A 22925-nucleotide genomic window follows, 5' to 3' on the forward strand; every position below is an offset into this window, starting at 1 on the left:
TTTATCAAGGTCTAGAGACCGTAAATAACTAAGGAATAGGAGGAAAGTGAAGTGGGAGACGCAAGGAGCGATAGGGGTTGAGGAGGAGTTCCAATGTTACCAAAAAAAAATTTGCCCGAGCCAAGACTTGGGTGGTTACGAACTCATGCTGGCGATAGTACAAGACTCCTGTTACCACATAGCTTGTATAATGTCTCTATAAATCCTGAAGCTTATAGAAAAACATCTACTAGGTAAAAAGGGCGTGGAATCACTTGTAAACTGCACTGAATATCAAAGCAGCAAACTGAGTGGCAAAGTAGCTGTTGGCCAGACTTCTTGCCCCTTCAGGAACAATAGTTGTGACATTGGTTTTGTTAGTCGGGCTTTTACCAGTGCCTTCATCTCCTCTGCCACTTCTTCGGCAACGAGAAACTGAAAGAAAAGAAAAAATATTTTGAATTCTTCAAACACAAATATTACTCCAGCAAAGCAAAAGCATGACTGAATTTTTTGTATTCAAGCAACTATTAACAGTTGAAATTCTACAAAACAGTTGAAATGACATTTTAATCAATCATTTGAAATTTTATGCACCACTTTAATTTGATTACAAAAGTAACAGTTGAAATTCTACAAAATTAACAGCTGAAATGCCATTTTAATTTGATTGAAAATGGTGCATAAAATTTCAAATGATTAATCATTTGAAATTTTATGCTCCATTTGTAAATGAAGTATATATACAAGCAATTATAAACAATATTTAAAGCAATTATAAACAATTTCATCACAATTTTAGAGCAAAACATAGGTTCAATTTCAGTACCAAGAGCATCAGGATCATGCTGGACAAACATCAATTGAAATAACTCCCATATTGACCAGCTAAGCTTGTTGCAGGGGTTGGCTGTTTGGAAAGCTCCTTTTTGGGAGTCTTGATGCATCCTTCAGAAAATTCAGAGGCCAACATTAGGGTACCAGATGATGATATATCCTGCACGTATTTGTTTTCAGTTCCCAAGGAATGCTAGGCAAAGAGAGGACCACACATAAGCCCAGCAATGGGACCTTCACTTGACAAAAGCTTTTCAATGCACAATGAAACCTTTCATGCAACAGAGTTCCTATTAGGGAATATATTTGACAAGCATGAACAGGCCAAGACACCCAACCTTCTTGCATCCTCCAAACACACACTCTCTCTCTCTCTCTCTATTTCTCTCAGTCTTTCACTCACAAGCACCTTCCAAATCACGAGCTGACCATATCATTCAATCTAACTTCCTGCAACACACTCATTCTTCATCAGTCCACATCTTTCATGCCCTAACTGGAAGGTGCCTAATACTTCCCAACCAGCAGAAGGCCTACAGTCTAAACCCAAACTTCCACTGGGGATACAAGACAGACATCTGATACATCTCTTGAGCAAACTACTAACACAGTCACCAAGTTTACCACTAAATAGAGTGTGGCACCAAGAAATGTATTGCTGGTATGCATACCACAGCTATAAACTTCCATAATGCTCTTGTTTCTCATAAATTTATAACACGTAATACTGATGGCAGTCACTTGCAAAACCAAAGGCTATACTGTACACTACTGTACATCCTTCAAGAGTAAATGATCTCATGCTTATTCTGGAACCCCAAAACATTTCTGGCATAAATAGCATACAGCAAAACTCTCAACACCTCACAAGACCAAGAACACCTTCAAGAGAGAGGATTAGCAAGCAACAGTACAGTAATGAAACCAGAGATCTCTAACCACTGAGAGCTCCTCAAATAAACACAAGCAATTTACTCCAGCAATCAACAAAGGATACTCCTAAAAAAATTACAAACAAAACCATTACATATTCATACCCAGTTCATTCAATACTGCCCTGAAGTGGAGACAGACATTAAATTGAAGGGAAGGGTTTTGGGGGGAGGATGGTCCTTTCCTTACAGATGACAGAGGGATGGACTTGCCTGCTGTGACCTCCATTTCCTTCACCAATAATACGTTTGGCACTTATTCCGTAGAGCCCCTTCCAGCCACAACATCTGAAAAGATTTCTCTTTACAGATCAGGTGTCCCAGTCATGGCTGACTGTCAAAAGAACTCTACTTGAGTTGTCTTCTAACTAAAACAATGTAAAAAAAAATGACAAACAGGTCAAAATCAGCTCTCAACACTCCAAACAGTATTTCTTAATGTCAGCTCACACTAATGAGTCGAGTACTATTCCATTGTAGCCCAAATACTGTTCCCTCCCATTCCAAATTAACCATCCCTCATCTCACTCAAAATGGCAATCATGCTACTTGTTCACTTCTCTTACAGGACAGTGTCAATAAAGTACTTAAATGTTTGCCAAATCTTTCTCAGACTTCAATACTGTGGATAACTTAAGGCCATATTGTGCTTGTTCAGAGACAGAACATCATACACTGCTTAATGATTTTAAGAAAAGTCAGTTACTTTTTCTTTGAAAAAGTGCAAATATTCTGTTGCATGGTATCACAAAGGAACAGTCTACAAAAGGAGCACTTCCAGTAGTAAACAAATAAGACCTCCTCTGGCAATCACCATCATACAGTAGTCTGTCTAAGGCAACACCTGCAGTAAAGGACAGGAACTGAGTGGGCTTTCTTCTGTTACACATGCTTTTTCCAAAATTTCATCCTAAAATCTGTAAACATCATCATCTGAAAAATTAATGTACTGTTAAAACTAATAACTTCATTTAAAAAACTGTACATAATTTACCCAGATGGCATTTGAAGCAACAACGTGCAAGAGAATGCAAGTTGAATTCATAAGTAATGTTGAACAGAAAACAGTTGCCAACCCTCAGTCTTTTTGAAAGATGATCAGGAGTTTGGAAAGTAACCCAGGACCAAGTCTAGAACTTTCTCTATTTCTAAATAATAATAATAATAATAATAATAATAATAGGTTCTATTGAATATTATTGCTGCTTCAGCTGCATTTATTTTGTAGAAGACTTTTTCTATTTTCCTTATTCGGATCTTCAGTGGAGGTGCGTCCTAACAGCTCGCCAATTTGTCATTTCATGGGGAAAAGTCAAAATCTGGATTCTGCTTCTTTATATATTCTATACAGTTGGTTCTATACAATTGTTGCGAGGAAAAGTTTGGACAGACTCTTCTGTCATTCTCTCAGCGGGAGCTAGTAGAGGACTGGCAGATTGCATAGGTCCTTCTGAATTTATACACGGGCTTCAGCGGGGGTCATGGATGGCGAATTCTGATTGGTTGCAGTCAGCGAACTTCAAGCCAAATTTCTGATGGCGGCTCGATCCTGACAGATCTTCGCAACCTGGGAATGTCATTCATTCCAGCGTTCCCGATTGGCCTGCCTTTGCGTGATGTCATGCCTGCTGACATCATCGGTAGTTTGGCTGCTATTGGGCTGCGGATGAATGATGTCAGTATTACTCTTTCTGTCGTCTAGTCGGGTATTGTCTCGAAGGGTTTCGCTCATCAGGGCATCTCCATTCTCTGGGTTGTCGTTTTCAGGTATTTGTTGGATTTGGTGGGTGTTCTGCATTATTCTTCTTAAATTCGTGGCAAAAGGGAGTGCTCTCCTGCGTTGTATTCATTGTTGGTTTTCTCGGCAATGAGGAGCGCCTCTAGCAGGCACAGACGCCGAGGGTCGGCAGCTCTGATTATACTTATATTTTGTATAATACTGTCGCTGGAGATGGAAGTATTGTGAGTAGCACGGAAGGTTCATGATGGCACCCTCCTGGGCGTATCAGAAGAGACTTATTGACAGACGCATCGTGGTCATTCCAATATAAGCGCCGGGCCATCCTCGGACAGGACATACAAATTGGTAGACCACGTTCTTCTGCTTGAGGGTTCTCTTGCTGGCGGAGAGGGGTTATTTTTCATCACCAGATCACCAAAGTACTGTGGTTCTTATAATAAATTATAAGATTTATTCTCTTACTGTCTTCATCGGGTGACGTTTTACATGACGATTTTCTTCATGGAGTCTCGTCCACGGTACTGGGGATGCATCCAAGCAGAAACACGACGATGACCAGAACATCAGATGAAAAACTCAAGGGAACAGCAGAAAAACTTCATCTCTCATACACTTGCAAATCTTCAGTCCTGCCATAACACACAGCTTAATACTCTGACAAAATTCCCCAAGCACCAATATGGGAATCACAATGCAGAAACTGGTAGTATACATAAGAGCAGAAATATTGGTGCTGATATAAAAGCCATCATGCTATCCTACTCACAGAAATTACCACAAAAGCTACTACTACTACTGGTGAAATTTTATATGCAGCCATACTAAGAACATTCAAAATACAGACAAATGTACTGAAGACAGCAATACTCCTGTCCTCAAACAGCATACTATCATCGGATCATGATAAACCCAGTACATTCACTTCTAACACTTGCAATTACTAAGTTCATCAGGTTTCAAAGTGCTCTGCACAACACACACCAAAATACTTGACATATTTTAGTGTGTTACGTAAAATACTTTATAATGAACTGAATCTAACACACTAGTTGTTACCAAAAGCAAACATAATTAACATACATGAACAACAGGAATCTACCAATTTTCGGACCACCTATCTCAAATTACTGAAAGATACTGGTGACCCAACCACCAAATTAAAAGGTTTGTTTGGAAACAACAAACTTAACGAGAATGTAACTCTGAACTGCCAGGTAAACCACACTCATGCTCAATAACACTAGCTATCAGAGGCACTTAGAAGACATCAGGAAGAAGCCAGTTGGCGTTAGGGATGTGACCAGAAGATTTGGCTTTGCAAAGAGAAACCAAGAGGGAGAGGCAGTACTGGAATTCTGTCAAGATCAATATTGGATGCTGAACGAAATATTTAAGGATCCAGGAGAGGCACTGATGACATAGAAAGAAAAGAGACAAATACGCTGTACATATTAGGATGAGACACAAGGATGTCATCACAGTCAGGCCAACATCTGCATTGTTTAGACAAGCAGACAGTCTAAGGAGAAGACAGACTAGAGCCATGAATCAGTCTGAAACTCAAAGGAATATAAAATTTAGGCCAAAGGCCAAGTGCTCAGACCTATGAGGTCATTCATCGCTGAAAGGGAAACCAAGAGCAAAAAGGTTCTAAAGGTGTAACAGGAGGAAAACTATGAAAAAGCTGTTAGCAGAGGGTGGCAGGTAAAATGGAAGAAAGAGAATATGAATGGAAGAACAGTGAAAGGAATGAAAGGGGCTGCAGCCATGGGCTGAAGGGATGCTGCAAAGAACCTTAAGTAATGCCTACAATGCACAGCATGAGGTGCACGGGCGGCACTAACCCCCTGTGGTGGAGGGCCATTGTTGCTGAATAAATTGTTTACAAAGCCAGATGATGCACTAATTGCATAAAATGAGCAGTACCACAAACATATGCTGTGTGTATTAGGATGAACCGTATGGACAGCAAAGGCAGGCTGACATCTGTATTGTCTGGACAAGCAGTTTTGAGTCTTAGGAGAAAATACAAAAGAGCCATGAATCAGACTGAAAACCAGAAGACAACAAGACAAAAGTCACTGCAATCAAATACACTAAGGTTCCCAAACACCTATCACTCAAGGGAGCACCAACAGAACTTTTGCTGTTGGAAGCACCTGACTCCTCTGACACCTGAAGGTTGCTTAAGTTCTATAATTTGAGATGTCCCTTATGACACAACAGTACAAAATTCTATGAAAAGCTCACAGAAAGGAGATTAAATTATTTTGGTCTTAATCAGAGCCTGAATTAACTGATGTTAAAATTCAAAGTTCTCTGAAATTAAACTCAAATGAACTTTAATGCTGACCTAAAGAATCCCTAGGCAACTGAGGGTATCCAAACATGAAACTGAAAAGTATTCATTGACCATTCAATCAAAAAAGCCCAACTTTTTAATGTCAGTGTTTTAATGATTATACTGTAGACTGAGCCTTTAACTTTACTGCATGAATATCAACAGCAAATTATTAGTAACAATTCTGTTTCTAAAAAAGACACTCACCTGACAAGTGTCCTGTCATCAATTGTAGCTTGCATTATCTTCTTAACATCTTCTACCTTACATTCACAATGGGATAATGCTCGTTCTCTGTAGAGAGAATAGTAGACGTCACCTGGGTTTCTTGAACAAAAGACTGCAGTAATTATAACTCTTGATACTGAAAACAAAAATGCTCAAATATCTTTACCCATAAGTTCAATGAAAAAATAACAAACAGCAATGTATCTTGCAAAATTCCCTTCCTGAACCTCTTTCCAGTGTTCCTAAAATTCAAACTCTCTGAAGAAGCACTGCTGCTGACAGCATATGAAGTGTATAAAGTACTGCTACACTAATTTCTCTTCTAACTGAGTGAATGTTGATCTTTTTGTAAGATGCAGTTTTAATGAAATAAGAAGCTGAATTTCTGAAAACATCTCTTTAAACAGCCATTAAAAAAAAAAACTTCTTAAAACAGCATAAAAAATCAGGGAAAATGAAGAGCATGAATTCATCTATGCCATTTTTAGCTATAATCTGACTCAAGGAAATGCTTTAATACACCTATGTCATGTCAACCAGCGAGTGAAGGAAGGTAAAATGTCAGAGGCCCTTTGTAGGATGAAGAATACCTTTGCTGTGGGGACATGTGATAACTTCATTCCAAAGCAGATGGTGATGGCTCCTCTGGGACCGTCCAAGGGTATCGTCAATTTCCGGGAGTCACCTGAAAATATGTAGGTAAATATATGATAAAATGCATTTCTGGACACATTTTCTAATTTATATATAGAATACTCTCTTGCAATATTATATATAGAATACTCTATTGCAATATTATATATAGAATACTCTATTGCAATAGTCTTTTATAGTTACAAAAAACAGAACCACTGTAACATCTTTTTCCATATCAATGATATGACTTGCATTTTATCTGCTTATAAAATGCAAGAATTTGTACCTTGTCATCATATTAACCATCATCAATAATGTAGTCCTGCATTTCAATTTAAACCTGGTTCATATGTAGCAATGCTAGGCTGAGCATTGTGGCCACATCATTCTACAACCTACACCATCAAATGAAGTTACATAGATAGAAGCAAGAGCGAAGGAAAAAGGCAAAGAAATTTCTGCCATTAAACAGAGTTGTTACTGATGGTGCACACTTTCTCCTCTTTCAGGCTTGTGGTACTAAAAGCAATTTCTTAAGGAAGCATCTTAGGCTTACTGTTATATCAACCGATCAATGAACACATCCACTCTAGCCTGTCATCAGACAGATTCCTTCTACTTGCAGTCTGCAGAGTCCCATTAGCATTCGCATTTTAGAAAAGAGTATAGATGCAATGAATATGATTCTGAAATTATATCTGTTTAACAATGATACAACAAAGACGCAGTAGCATAGGGAAAGGAGAGAGTCACAGTGGGTTGTTTTCGCATCACTTATTGATGCAGCACTGTCAAAGCAAAACAAGAGACGAGAGAGCGGCTATCTGAATAACATTTATCCTATCTTTAACAACATTATCTGTTCTGTTTCAAGTCGTAATAACCAATTTAACCATTACTTTTACTTTACAAGCTTTAGTTCACATTTGTGTTTCAAAATGTGTGTGCGCGTGTGTCTATAACGCGCAAGCATGAGTGTAGCCTGAATCACCACTCAGGGGATTCAAGCGCAGGTTGTGAGAGCGATAACACGCTTACTTTTTGTACTTAAGTTACATAATAAAACGAAATGGGAAGATGTGGTCTTTAAGACTTCTTATTTAACAAACCAGTGAGGTCCCCACGACGTACGAGGGTAAGTCAAAAAGTTCCAGGAAAAATTGTTGAATGATGTATTTACACAGGAATGAAACAACCCAAATACTTGGTAAACAATTATCTGTGATGTAGTGATCCATATAGACTTGTTACCTCAGTCATCCTCTTGCTACCGTGGTGTTAACATCTGCTTCAGAAAAGTAACTTCTTGAACCCATGGAAAATAAAAATTTTGAGATGAGAGCTAACATCAAGTTCCTGACCAAGCTTGATTGGAAACCAGGAAAAATTATTGAAGCTTTGCAACAAGTTTATGGAGATTCTTCTCCATCTAAATCAGTTGTTTATGATTGGATAAAGCGATTTAAGGATGGTCGGGAGGACCTCAAAGACAACCCAAGAGAGGGAAGACCATCGACTGCAAAAAATGAAAGAATTGTGGCTTTGGTGCAGAATCTAGTGGATGAAGATCGTCGGATTACTATTGTAAGGTGTCAAAGAAACGAGCAGGTAAAAGTTACTGCTACTTTATTACATGTTGTTGTATTGTATTAAGCCAACTCTTGTGTTGGCACGGGCCTTTCCCTTGTTTGGCCCGTAGGTGATCTGAAAATTTCAGAGGTCATTTGTTATAGGAAATGTGAAAGAGATTTAGTAGTAGAGACAGTTGTGGATGGAGGAAGGATGATGGTTGTAGTGGGAGGGAGCCATCATGTCACGGATAGTAGTAGTTTGAAGATGTAAGGCCTTTGAAAGAAAAATAGAGAAACATTGCAGGTGGGGTTGTCCAACCCTTTAAACCCTAGAGTCCCTGCAGAGTATTCTTAGTGGTAGAGTAGTTTAGTTGGAATAAGACAGAGATGATGTGTATAGGGCCTTTCGGTGAGGGGATGGGATGAGTTGAGGAGGATGATGGTGGTAGTTAAAGAGGGCCATCTTGGTTTGTTTGTAGTGGTAGTATGAAAGTACATATTAAGTGAGTTGGTGGCCAGTGCCACTCTGAACACACTTTAACATTACATTACTTAATTCAGCTGGAAAGTAGAAGGTGAGAAGTTTGAGTATTCTCATTGCATTGTTCTATCGTGGTGGCGGTAAATTTACTAGCAGCTGGGCATGTGTGTCGATGTCCTCGACTATTGCCTTTGCAAGTGTTGCTGCTATTTTAGCTGCGTCTGGTGAGTTTACATCAGCTTGTACTTCGCCTCTGAGCAGTGCTGTCTCTCTGCATTCTAGCAGGTAGTGTAGGAGAGGCTGCTGTGTTTCTTCCTCACAGTGCTCACATGGTCTGACACTGGGGTTAACAATTTCCCAGCAGGCTCTGTATCCTAGCCTTAGTCTGTGAATACATACAGCTAGTTTTTCGGTGTGTGCTGTCTATGGGGAGGCACTAGGTCGGTTGCCCATTTGTACCATCTGGCAGTCGGGGAGTGATCTGTCCATGCCCGTAGGTCTTCCAGCATGTTTGCTTTCATGAGCGGTTTTATGGCATTTTTGATCTGTTGTAGTGCAGGTTGTATGTGGACCTACTTTATTACAGATCCAGGCAGTTTATATAGCGGCCGACTGATGCCGGCCCGCGAGAGACAATGGAATTGACTGTGACCTGAGGTCGAAACAATAAACAATAATATGCAGTGAACGAGTATAAATTACAACACAAAAACATACAGAACTACAATATGGATACAGTCTTGATGCCTGTGAATGAAGAAACATGTGATACACAATGTGTGACATTTGTATAAATATGCATAAAGTAAAAATGGTTAAAAAATGCGTGACCTGGCACGTTTTAGGCGTGACTAATTGAGTTTGAAGAAAATGGGAAGTCACCAAAGAAAACATGCTCAGCGGAGACTTAATTAATGGCGCCGCCGAAACACTACGCCGGCGCCAATGTGGTGACTTTACACTATCGATATGATAGCTAATGAAACTGGGATCTCCCATGGTTCCGCATTTTCAATTTTAAATGAAAATCTTGGTTTGAGTAAACTTTCAGCACGTTGGGTACCAAAAGCGTTGCACGAAGACCAACTGCATCAAAAAGCTGAACTTTCTCTTGCAGTTTTAACGAAGATTGAATCAAATGAATCAAAGTTTTTTGACCGGATTATTACTGGAGATGAAACTTGGATCCATCAATATGACCCAGAAAGTAAAATTCAATCAAAGCAATGGTTACCAAGAGGTTCAGCTGCACCAGTGAAGTTCAAAGTAGCGAGATCTGCCCAGAAGGTTATGGCAACAGTGTTTTGGGACTCCAAAGGAGTGATTTTGATTGATTTCCTTGAAGGACAAAAACAATCACCAGGAACTACTACAAAGGTGTTTTGCAAAAACTGAAGACTGCATTGGCTAAAAACGTCGAGGAAAGTTGCACCGCAGAATTTTGTTCCATCATGATAACGCTCCAGCACATTCATCAAGGGTTGCAAGAGAAGTCCTACGGAAATTTAGGTGGGAAACTCTTCCACATCCTCCTTATAGTCCTGATCTTGCTCCTTCAGATTTTTTCCTGTTCCCAAAACTCAAGGAACACTTAAGAGGAGTCTGGTTTGAATCTTTGGATGCTGCTAAACATGCAGTTTCAACATGGTTTAATAGAAAGGCCCCAAATTTCTACAAAGAAGGGTTGCAGAGGTGGAAACAGCGCCTTGAAAAGTGTATAGAGTTAGATGGTAGATATGTAGAAAAATGATGTTTGAATTTCCTTAAATAAAGAGTATATTGAATTTTTCCTGGAACTTTTTGACTTACCCTCGTATTTGGTGGCAAGCGGTCTTGACAACATTATGGCAGAAGGTCAAACTTTCACCTCTCTCCAAGCATAACCTGGTACTTTTAACAAACACAAAAAACATCTTTTTGAGATGTGAAGGCTACATCTCGAAAGATATACTCAATGGGGGATGAGACTGATACACTCAGTCGACTATAAATTCCCCGTCCAAGTAATCACTGCTAATGATTACAAACAAGCAGAATTCTTAAACTTCATCTGCTAGAAGGATGAGAGATAGTACATCATCAGCGATAGCGATGCAGAAGGACACACTTAGAAGAAATCAAGGTAAGAAGTGAGAGCTTAAAAAAAAACATACAAAAGAAAAAGAAAGAACTTTAACAATCGTCATTCATACAATCGCGAGCAATTCCTGTCACATTCTTCACTGCTCCTACAACAAATAAGATGACGTTCCCAAGTCGCAACGTTGGTTTTGCATCCTGTTGGACAAGAATCAAGCACCGAGGAGAGAAGGAAGTAGTTGTATCCTGCCGAGTGCCATCTTCACTTAACCGTATCAACAATCAAGTCCGAGAGAAGTGAGAAGCTGTTGTCTGCTGCGTTTCGTCGCCGTGATCGACAACAATCTTCACCACGGATAAATAGGAACGAGTTACGCGTGTTGAAGAAATAAGAACGTACTTCTAATTCCTCTCGTTTTTCAGAATTGCCTGAATCCTGTTGCGAAGTTTTTCATAATAAGCAGATGCCTGTGTCCTGCAATCAAATCGTGTTGACCATCAGCGTCGACCTACTTCGGCACAAGAAGTGAAGCTGCCAGCCCGATGGCTTCCGGCGATTCTCCCATATAAACCACAGCCAAGTCTACTTATTTCTTAGTATTTAGGGCTGGGCAGTGGTGTCACCTAACAGCAAAAACTTTAGGAGGATTTCCTTTCTTTTTATCAACTTATGAGGTTGCGTTCAACCAGAGTGTATTCACCTAATTCCTTTGGGAGATCAAATAGAGGTAGAGGTGCTAATAGGCCTAGAGGTAATGTAAGAAATACCAACAATATGCCCTCAGGTGCAGGAGCAAGCGCAGTTGCGGGCCCAGACCCAGACTCAAAAAACATTCACAGTCGTGAATACTCGATCAGCAATAGTGCCTTTCCAAGGCTTAGTAGCAACGGTCAGTTGACTCAAGGGGTCGAAAGCTGGATCACATCCATTGATGCCCACTTGCTATCTAAAAAAGTAGTGGATCCCGTTATACAATTACAAGAGGCAAGGTCATTTATTGACTGTGCCAAGGATGATGCTGGCTCTTGGTTATGCACGGGTTCATTTCAGGATTGCCAAACCTGGGATGATTATGTTACGAAAGGCTATACGGTACTGAGTCCGATATGGACGAAGTCCTGGCGTTGAGGAGTATCTTAAATTAGCAGATAAGAAAGGCGTATCACTAATTGATCAAGCTGGCCTTATAGCAGATAAATTTCAAGAGTGGCATTCAAAGCTACTTAGCTCCTCTTGGGTTAATGGTAACGTGATGCGCACCGCAGACGTATGCCGTTTAATGAAACTTGCCGTAGTGACTGGTATGCTGCCAGACAGATTAGTGCGTTGTTTCGATGTCAAACTTGATAAAACCTCAAAGTGGGAACAAAAGCAATCAGAATAGCACCAATACTGGTAGTAGTTCTGCTGGTGGTAATATTAAGAAAAACGCAACTCAGAATCAGTATCAGAAAAAGAAATATCAGGGAAAGAAATATCAACACAACCAACAAGGGCACTCTAATGTGAACGTGGTCCAGGATCAAAATAGTTCACAGAATTTTCCCAGTGTCAAGGAGAAAGCCGTGACAACCTAATGGTCTCTAAGGGTAAAACTAACAATGTTGAGTTGCAAGTAAGTAATGTGTTTAATACGTTGACTGATCAGTGCACTGGTGAGGCAGTTGTAAAGGAGTGTGATAGTAATTGTGATTTATCAGGTAATCATTCAGTTTTAGACATGACTAGAATTCTCACACTTATTCATAGGAATATAGAGGAAAGACCTGTTATTAAAGGAGTCAGTAAACATCACAAAGCTTTTACCTTGTTCCTAGATAGCCTACTGGTAGTCCTCGTAATTTGATGGATTTAAAATCTCACCATTTACTGTTCCCAGATTTTCCCATAGAGAAGACTAATGTTAAACTGGCAGGTTTGGGAAATAACGACTTGAATATAGTGGGTACTGTCAGAATTCAGTATAAGATAGGTAAAATGATTTTTACCGATGATTTTATTGTAGTAAATGGGATTAATATATATCCAGTAGTCATTCTAAGAATAACATTGTTATGGTTCCGGCCAAGAGTGGTGTCTTTGTTAAGGGGAAATTTGTCAAATCATCTCACACCTTAAAAGCAAACTCTGATCATAAGGACGTACCAGAGGAAAAAGTTACTTACACTGAAGAGCCAGTTAGTGTTTGGAATATATCAGAAATTAATCAGTCAACTCAACATAACATTTTTTCGCAGGTAATATCTATTTTGAATTACTATATAGAACCAAATGTACCTTCGTACATCACTGTTATTGCTAAAAAGGTCTTACCTGGATCCGAGATCATGGTATTAAATGAATCCATTAAAGTTCATGGTTTATCTGCGACCAAAGCGCTTTACACAGTTGATAGCAACCACCAAGCTGTGATTGAAGTTTTTAATCACCTAAATAAGGAGTTAATAATAAATGAAAACACACCCTTGACGGATGTTGTGGTATATCATCATAGGATTTTGTCAGTAGCAGAAGTAGAAAATGATCACTTAACAAGTGACAGTGTTATCTTAAATTCAATAAAAGGTAAGTTGATTGAGGACATAAAAGACGTAGATGTCAGGGAAAATTTTGAGGAGTTACTAACAAGGTATAGCGATGTATTCACTACTAACAGTGGCTGCTTAGGTAAAACTAGTGTAACTGAACATCAGATAAGGTTGAGAGATCCTTCCTACAGACTGCCCATGAAGTTCCAAAATGAAATAACAGAGGAAGTCGAGAAAATGCTTAAAGAGGGCGTAATAAAGAAAGCTGTCAGTCCGCATAACTTTCCATTAATTGTCGTCCCCAAGAAAGATCGTACTTGGAGGTTTTGTGTTGATTTCAGGAAACTCAGTGATTAAACTATCCCAGATAGATTTCCTGTGCCTTGTACTGATGATATTTTGTCGGTTTTAGGTCAATATTCTTATCTTACTTCCTTAGATCTGTTAAGAGGTTTCCATCAGATCCCTTTGGAGGAGAGTAGTACACAATATACAGCATTTAGCACCTCCAGGGGCCATTTTGAATTTTTGAGGATGCCATTTGGGTTGCGTTGCGCACCTATCACCTTCACGAGAACGATTAACTTAGTTTTTGGAGATATGTTAGGTGACATCCCTCATGTATATTATGTGGATGAATAAGTTATATTTCCACATACGCTTGAAGAACATCTTAGGAAACTGGAGCTTGTTTTCCAAAGACTTGAGGCAGTGTAATCTGAAGGTAAAGTTATCAAAATGTGACTTCTATAAACAGGAACTAGTATACTTAGGTTTTGTTGTGTCAAATGATGGTTTAAAAGTGGTACATGACAAGATTTCAGCTATAGAGAAATTTCCTGAACCCACCTCAGTGAAAGGTGTCCAACAATTTCTAGGTATTGCTGGGTATTATAGGCGATTTGTCTATAATTTTTCAGTAATCGCAGGACCTTTGACTGATCTGACAAGGAAAGGAACAGATTTTAAATGGGATGTCCAACAGCAGTCAGCTTTTAACACTCTGAAGGAGAAGTTACTGTCTTCACCAATCTTGATTTTTCTAGATTATAATAAACCCATTTTACATTGCTACAGATGCTTCTGACTATGGGGTAGGCAGTGTCCTGCTACAATGGAAACTGATAACTACACCCCATAGCATTCTATTCCAGAAAGTTGAAACCCGCTGAGAGTAAATATGCTGTTATAGGCAAAGAGGCCCTAGCCATTGTCAAGTCTTGATGTATAATATAGGCTATCATATATGGCTATGAGGTTAACGTGTTGACGGATCACAAACCTCTTTGTGACTTCTTTAAGGGACGAGATGGCATATGATAATACAAGATTTTGGTGCTAAAATAGGGTATTTTCCTGGCAAGACTAATATAATCGCTGGTGCATTATCCAGGAACCCAGTGCCGTCTCATACACATAATCCTTCTGGATTTGATGATGATATATTGACGTTACAGTCTGTTAATGTTAATGTTACTACAGAGAATCAAATAACCTCAGAATTATCAGGTAATGCTGCAGATGACTTAGACTGGAGTCATGATGTTATGCTAAGAGAACAACTGCAAGATGAGAAGTTGAGTAAATTAATAGAAACGCTACAAGGAGATGAGAATACTGAAGCTTATAAAAAGTGTGTAACGGAGAATTATTCAATAGTTGATGATGTCTTATGTCGGAACGTTCCAAGGAAGACCAAAAGTAGCTTCCATATTAACACAAATCAGGTAGCTATGCCTAAGAAACTGATACCCGTCGTGGTAAAATGGCTGCACACAAACAAATTGAATGCACACCCCGGTTTCTCTACCATGCTAGCTAAAGCACGAAACATGTTTTACTTGACTTCAGTGTCTATGGATATCCATAATTATGTTAAATCTTGCGAGGTTTGTCGTAAGAATAAAGGTTATGTTAGAAACCATTATCTTTAGGTACTTATCCTGTAGCGCAGAAACCGTTTGGGAGGGTGTATGTAGATTTGCTTACAGGTTTCTATGAAACTCAAAGGGGTAATAAACATTTACTAGTGACTATAGATGCTTTAACAAGGTTTGTAGAAATGTTTCCTTCGAAGAGTAAAACAGCACAAGATCTCGTGTGCTAGAGTCTTTTGTGATGGTTTTATTTGCCGACATGGCATACCTAATGTTTTAATATCAGTCTCAGGTGGTGAGTTCAATAATGCTTTTCTAGTTTCTTTCTGTTCATTCTTAGATATAAAAAAGATTAATACATTGGTCTATCATTCTGAATCTAATGGCTTGGTAGAAAGGGTGAACCGTAAACTCTTGGATATACTTAAGGTTACCATAGGTGGTATGGATCCTAATTGGGATTTAGCAATTCCAACAGTAGTGTGTACAATTAATACTGCTTATCATTTGTCAATAAAGATGTCTCCTTACGAAGCTGTTTATGGAATCAGAATGAGGTCGCCTTTTGATGTGTTGAATTCCACAGAGGTTATACCTGACCCATTAAAAAACGCTGTTGATGTCAGCAAAGTGAGGTTTGACATACTTTATAAGCAGTTATCAGATGCCAATGTTGTTATGAAGAGGGATCATGACAAAACGGCAAAAGCTTATAAACCTTATGCAGTTGGTGGCAGAGTTTAAGTAAAGGTTAATGTTAGGAAAGGATTAAACTATAAATTAACACCAATTTTTGATGGTCCATTCCAAGTTCTAAGTTGTTGTTAGCCAATAGGTTGAAAATTATGAATTTAAGCAATCCAGATGATGAAAGAATAGTCAATGTTTCGCAAATCCGCGCTTAGTACTGTGGATATGCACTGTGATTAACTGAATCCTTGTTTACTTAGGTTGTAATGCTTTGTTTACAATTTACCTTAATTTTCCTATATTCTTTCATTTAGCTAATTGTTGTGTTTATTTTTCTTGGAGTGCTTCTACAAGTTGTTCTTATTTTGCAGGTCCAGTCATGAAGTCTGTTTATGTCTTCATAATTATGTGTACCTCAGGCACGATCGCTTTTCCAAGGGGAAGTTCCACTTTTTCAATAGGGCCTGGGACAATAGTTGAAAAACCCTAGACTTCTTTTTGGTCACTAATATTTAGTGACTGAAGTGACTATGGACGCAATTTTCCTTTCACGAGAATCTAGAATCCAAAGGGAAAAAACATTTTACTCTTAATCACACAGGACCTATTTCGCCCATTTATGACGTGGCTGAACTTTTGTTTAAAGAAGTTAATGGAAAGTTAGTAGACACAAGAATTAAGGTAAATGAGCTTTTGAAATGGTCTATCCCACATGATGTAGTAGAACTTAGAAACTCGTTTTTGTTTGCTGCACTTAGTGGTTTAGGTATCTTGGGTTCGGTAGTTGGTATAGGTCTTGGATTAGCAAACCTGTTTAAGTTGAGCTGCTTGAGCATGGACAAGACGCGATTGTCTCTCAGTTGAATAAGCAGTTACAGACTATTAATAGCTTAGTAGGTGAATTAAATGATGCTACAAGTCTTCTACAAGACATGGGTGATACTCAGTTATTAGTAACGACTTTTTCTTATTACTATACGAAAATATCACAGATGTATGATAAGATCATAACTTTTGAAGAAAAAACTAAAGATTATATTAAAACTATAACTTTGGCAGTCAAAGGAGTTTTATCACCACATTTGTTGCCTATAAAGGACTTGATGCAGATTATCTGTAATGCTCGTGATAGAATGGGTTGGAAACCGTTAGTTGAACCGCACAGACTTGAGTTTTACTATAGTTTAATTTCTGTGAGGGTTGAACAGGGTAAAACATTAATCACTCTTCCCTTTAATCCTTCCGATCCTTGGGAGTCCTACGTTTTGCAACCTTTTCCTACTGGGTTCGGGGCTTCCGCAATTCCAAAGGTATCCAATTATAGGGCATTAGTTTTGTTGTCTAGGACTGAGAACTTATACGCAGTCGTATATGACGGTGACAAACATGCACTGAACTGCATCAATTCTCTAAATTCTAAGATCTGCTCAGTAGACAGACTCGTTTGTTTTCCAAGACGTTAACGCTCATTCGTGTCTGCTGCAATTTTTTTTGTATTAAAATCTCATTACAAATATCAATTAATTTTATACAAAGTTTTCATAACAATTATATCAACAATATAACATAATAAGAAAGATATTTGAAATGGAGTATATTTCATAATTTCAAATATTATTACAAATAACATTAATTTAATATGCACAAATTTTCATAAAAATTCAACAATGTAACATAAATAGGAAAAATTTGGAATGGAAGTGCATTAATTTCATGAATTCAAATATTATTCACGTATTTACTTGTGAAATGTTTTTCAAGTTCATATGCATTTGATAATACCCATTTTGTGTACTTTATTTTACATTTTAATATTGAAATGATTTGTTGACTTGGTAACACCTCTTTTCTACTATACCACATACAATTTACATACTCAATAATAAGTATATTTAATGTATTTTTTTCTTCTTTTTCTTTATAATCGAAATCCAACATCAATACTTTTATTGGATACTGAACTTTTATATCACATACCTCTTCAATCAAATTCTGGAACCACTTCCAAATTTTTTAACATATTTACAAAAATAAACAACATGTAGATGATTTTAATTTTCCGTGCATTTATTGCATAAATTATTATCAGCAATATTCAATATCTTTAGTCTTTCCTTAGTAGCCAAGGATTCATACAAAAATCTATACATAATACTTCTTTGATAGGAGTCAACAAATTTGCAATGAAAGGTTACTCCATATATAACCCCAATTATGCAAAGGGTTACAATGGGCTTATGGGTTGGCATCAAATACTGATAAATATTCTTACTTTTGATATGTGGAAATTTAGGCATTCTCAATAATTTCCTTATATTACCAATAATTATATTATAAAGAGGGAGTAGCAACATAAGACACATTAGGGCAATCCTCTACAACCCACAACAAATTTATTCTAATACACGTGTAATATAAGGCTAACTCTCGTCCATAACTGTCACATAACATAATATTCAAGAACGTACTTGTTAAAATAGCTGCTGCTTTATAAAACACATTAATAACCCCAATACCACCTTCTGTTTTTGGCAGATACAAGGAATCCCTCTTAATTGGTTGATAAGTTCCACACTACAAATACCGGAAAATAGATTGTTCTATAATTTTCGCTTTCTCTTTCCCTAATGGAAATACATGACACATGTACCAGACTTTACATAAAATAAGAGAATTTACAAGAATAGCCTTTTGATATAGAGACAAGTATCGAGTCGAAAGCATATTTATTTTACCTGAACTTTATTGATTAAAGCATCCCAGTTTTCATCTACCATTTCATTATAATCATCGGTTATCAATATGCCTAATACCCATCACTTATTTTTCTGTTGTATCCAATCAAGTGGCCATACATTTTTGTCCTTCCAATTACCTAAACCCATGACACAAGTCTTATCTCTATTTAGTTCTGCACCAGTAGCTAGCTCAAATTGCTTTATAATACTAAATACTACTTTAATACTTCTTTCTTTACTAACAAAAACTGAGCTGTCATCAGCAAAACCAACAACAGAACACTGGAACCCATTTGGGAGGTTCACTGGCACAATTTCATTACTTTGTTTTATTGTTCTGTATAGAGATTCTTGAAACAATACATATGCTATCATTGACACAGGACATCCTTGCCTTATGGATCTGTCAACAGGAAAAAAGCCACTAACAATCCCATTTACACAAACTGCACTTGTGCATCCATTATATAACATTTTAATTTTCATGATAAGCAGCTCTCTAAAACCCATCCGTGATAGTGTCTTAAACATGAACCTCAAATTAACTCTATCAAAAGCCTTACTCCAATTCAGGTTAAGTAGAGCACAATCCAATTTATTTTCATTTGCATAATAAATTACATCCCTAATTAGAGTATTACATTTCACTATTGATCTTCCTTTAACAGAACAAAACTGTTCTCGTGATATAACTTTATGAAGAACACTTTTTAATCTATTAGCCAAGATTTTTGCAATGCATTTATAATCCGTATTCAGTAAAGAAATAGGTCTCCAGTTTTTTAAGCACAATAAATCACCATTTTTGGGTACTAATTTCAATATACCCTTTTTTTGGCTTTTTCCTAATTCAGTGTCTAAATCTATCGCAAACTTAATCATTTCAGAAAACTCTGACTTAATTACATTCCAAGTCTTTAAATAGAATTCCAGAGGAAGACCATCTTCACCCGGAGTTCTACCTTTATTCATCATCTTTAACGTATTTAATACCTCTTCAACTGATACCCCTCTGCATAACATTTCATTGTCCTCATCAGTTATTGTGCTCTCTATACAATTTAGAAAACTATCTTGTAGCTGCTCTTCATTATTTATCTTTGAGAATAGTTTTTCATAATGCTCCTTTACATGACAGACTATCGCCTTTGTCACACCGCTTTCTAACCTCAGTTGCCTAATACTATTTCGCTTCCCTCCGAGTTTCTCTTTACCTAATAAATGTGCAGATAATCTCTCGCCATTTATTCTCTCTTCTGTCCTTAACCTAATCTTTATACCTTCACATATTTCATCTTTTATTGATTTTATTCTATCTTTTAGTCTTCATTTCTTCAAATTTATTGTAACCAACAGCAGCTTTACTTGATAAGTATTCAAGATAATTTTGCAAAAATTTTAGAGTGCCACACTTCTCTCGTATAGCTTGTTTAGACAGCCTTATGAAAAGCTCTTTTGATTTTGGTTTCACAAATGTATCCCACCATTCCATAATATTGGAGTATTTTATTCTTTCATTTCTTAAAAAATGCCATAATCTTTCAAATTTCTCCATGAAGTCGTCCCTCTCCAATAATGAAACATTTAACTTCCATATTCCTCTACCTATTTTACAACGATTATCAAGCAGAAATTCAGTTAATATCATATTATGGTCCGTTAAAGATAATGGGATATTTTTACAATTCTTAATATTACTATACAAGTCAGTCACGTACGTACACGGTCAATTCTTGAAGCATAATTGCCTAGGATGTACGCATATTCGGGAATATTGTTCAATGCAAACCAAGCGTCTTTCAATCCTAAATGCTGTACTAAGGATTTAAGACCTTTTGATACATACGTCTCATTACCTGTACTAACATCTCTACCCGAAAGTACGCAATTGAAGTCACCAGCAAAAATCAAATTTGATATTATGTTGTTCCTTAAATAATACAAAATATCCACAGAGAACAAATTCTCCCTCTCTATCTCCCTTTTTACTTGAACCTGACGGTGCGTATACGTACATTCAATAAGGAGAGGTTTATATCATTATACTGTATCCTTGTAAATAATATATTTCCAGTGTCATCCTTTTCACTGTTAATAACTGAAATATTTGACCTTTTATTAAACAGAAAACACGTACCACCTTTAAAGCTAGTAGGCATATTCATTACAACCTCAAAGTAATCCTCTAAATATTTTACTTTATTCACATCTCTAATATTATGTTCTTGAAGGTATAATACATCAATTTTATATTGATCAACTAACATCTTTACTTTCAACTGCTTATTAAGCTCATTTAGACCACAAATATTTAATGAAGCCGTAACTAAGGCCATTTTAAGGGGTATATTAAAATAAATGCATACTAATTATTTACCTATTTTAGCCAGTTTAGAACATCCATTTTTACCATTACTATTATTATCATCATCATCATGTTTGTGTTTACCAGAATTCTGATCACTAGAAAGACCATGATCATCTACATTATCAACAAACAAATCCTGGCTTTCATTTAAGGGGTCTGACAGACAACTCAGAAAAAACAAAACATTCTTCTTCACTATTATTCGATACTTTTAAGCATTTCTGTCCATTGTCCTTTTTAATGGTCATTTTTACACCTGAACTGTCGTCGTTATCTGTAGCAGCTTGCCATTTCTGTCGTACTGGTATTTGGCTTTTATCTCCGCTCCTATTCTTGTTACCCTTTTCTCTTCTTCTTTTGTTGCCTTTCGTATCACTCTCTATTAAGGTTTCCTCTGGAATTTTAGTATTCCTCTTAGACTCACCATCCATATCTTTTTCACCTTCACCCTTTGCTTCTTTACGAGTTTCTTTTTCCGTTGGTATTTGCTCAACTTCTTCACTCTTGACTGTTTCTTCGGTTACTATCTGCATGTCGTCTTCTTCGTATTCCAACTTCCCTCTATTTGTAATTTCTTCATTGTGCACTTCTGCTGCTTCTGTTTCTGTTTCTACTTGCACAACTTCATCAGAAGATAGATAACTGCAAACGAGCAAATACTATCTCTTCGTCACTGTCTTCACTCATTCGATGATCTTCTGTTCCCTCTTCTAGTCCTTCTTCTTTATTTATTTTTTTACCTTCTTGGTTTCCCTTTCCCTGAGTGCTTAGATCTTTGTCAGCTTCACTATTTGTGTATACATCAGTCTTCTCTTCACTAATATCAGTTCCTGTTTGGCTATCATTTACCTCTCGTCCCTCAATGTTATTTCCTTCTCTTGTTTGTTCTCCATCATCACCATTATCCTCCTCTGATATATTATCATTTCTTTGCCTGCTTATGTCAGGAAAGTCTTTTTCATTCCACATACTGGCTCCTTCCATAATATCAATGTTACAGTCTTTTACTAGATGGCCTTCTTGTCCACATCTGTAACAGGTTCTTTTCTGCCCATTATAATATAATACACTTAAATTAAAACCAGACACACTTATCGATGGAGGAATTTTATCTCTAATCTTCATCTTTATTGTCCGTATCCCATTCAGCAGGCCTTTCAGGGGTCCCATACTGAATCTGTTGCTTCTTATTGAATCCACTTTTCCATATCTGCTCATAATGTTTATTATCGATTCATCAGACAATTCAAAGGGTGCATTCCTTATCGATACATATGTATACGAAGTACTTATATTCACAACTTTCACACTATCTACCTCATTTATCTTAATATTCTTATCCTCAAATTGCCTGGCTATTTCCAGGAATTTGTTCTCTGAGCTGAACTTAACCACTACTTTATTCCTGCTTACATTCTGTACACCCAAAAGATCAGCAATATCAAGTCTCATTTCGCTGAATAACACATTACATACGTTTTCGATGGACATATAATCTCCCAGGAATTGTAGACCAATGGAGTCCTTTCTCCTTAAATAACTTGGAAACGAATCCATGTTGTTTTAGCGCTGTAACTCATAAAACAACAAAGAGAACGGGTAAAATTTATCATAGAAAACGGACCATCCCCAAGGCAAACGCCTCGGGGTATAAACAAACGTTTCCAGTACCCTTGTCTATTTTAGTCTCTATTTGCACTATTCTTGCATTTATAAAACTTTTCACCTAAGTCTGTGTACTCACATCACTTCACGATGCTCCATGCATTGTTACCAGTGCCTGAGTACATTAAAATTAAGACCAAAATACAGAGCGAAAATAAACAAAGGTTCTTGTGACGAAATCTTCTTCTTCTTTTCATTGTCTGCTGCAATTAGTTCTTAATGGGACTTTCTCG

The 22925-nt window shown here is 37.4% G+C and overlaps 1 long non-coding RNA gene across 1 annotated transcript in view; it reads right to left on the reverse strand.

Annotated features, from left to right (window-relative positions):
- Positions 1-656: 656 nt before the first annotated feature.
- LOC136838267 (uncharacterized) overlaps positions 657-22925 on the reverse strand; it is a 22676-nt gene continuing 407 nt past the window's right edge. Inside the window, exons 2-4 of the long non-coding RNA XR_010852916.1 lie at positions 6649-6743; positions 6038-6124; positions 657-2036 (exon numbers count right to left, since the gene is read on the reverse strand). This is a non-coding gene — a long non-coding RNA (uncharacterized lncRNA). The remainder of the gene's footprint in view (positions 2037-6037; positions 6125-6648; positions 6744-22925) is intronic.

The sequence above is a fragment of the Macrobrachium rosenbergii genome, unplaced genomic scaffold, assembly GCF_040412425.1.
Source record: "Macrobrachium rosenbergii isolate ZJJX-2024 unplaced genomic scaffold, ASM4041242v1 282, whole genome shotgun sequence".
NCBI lineage: Eukaryota > Metazoa > Arthropoda > Malacostraca > Decapoda > Palaemonidae > Macrobrachium > Macrobrachium rosenbergii.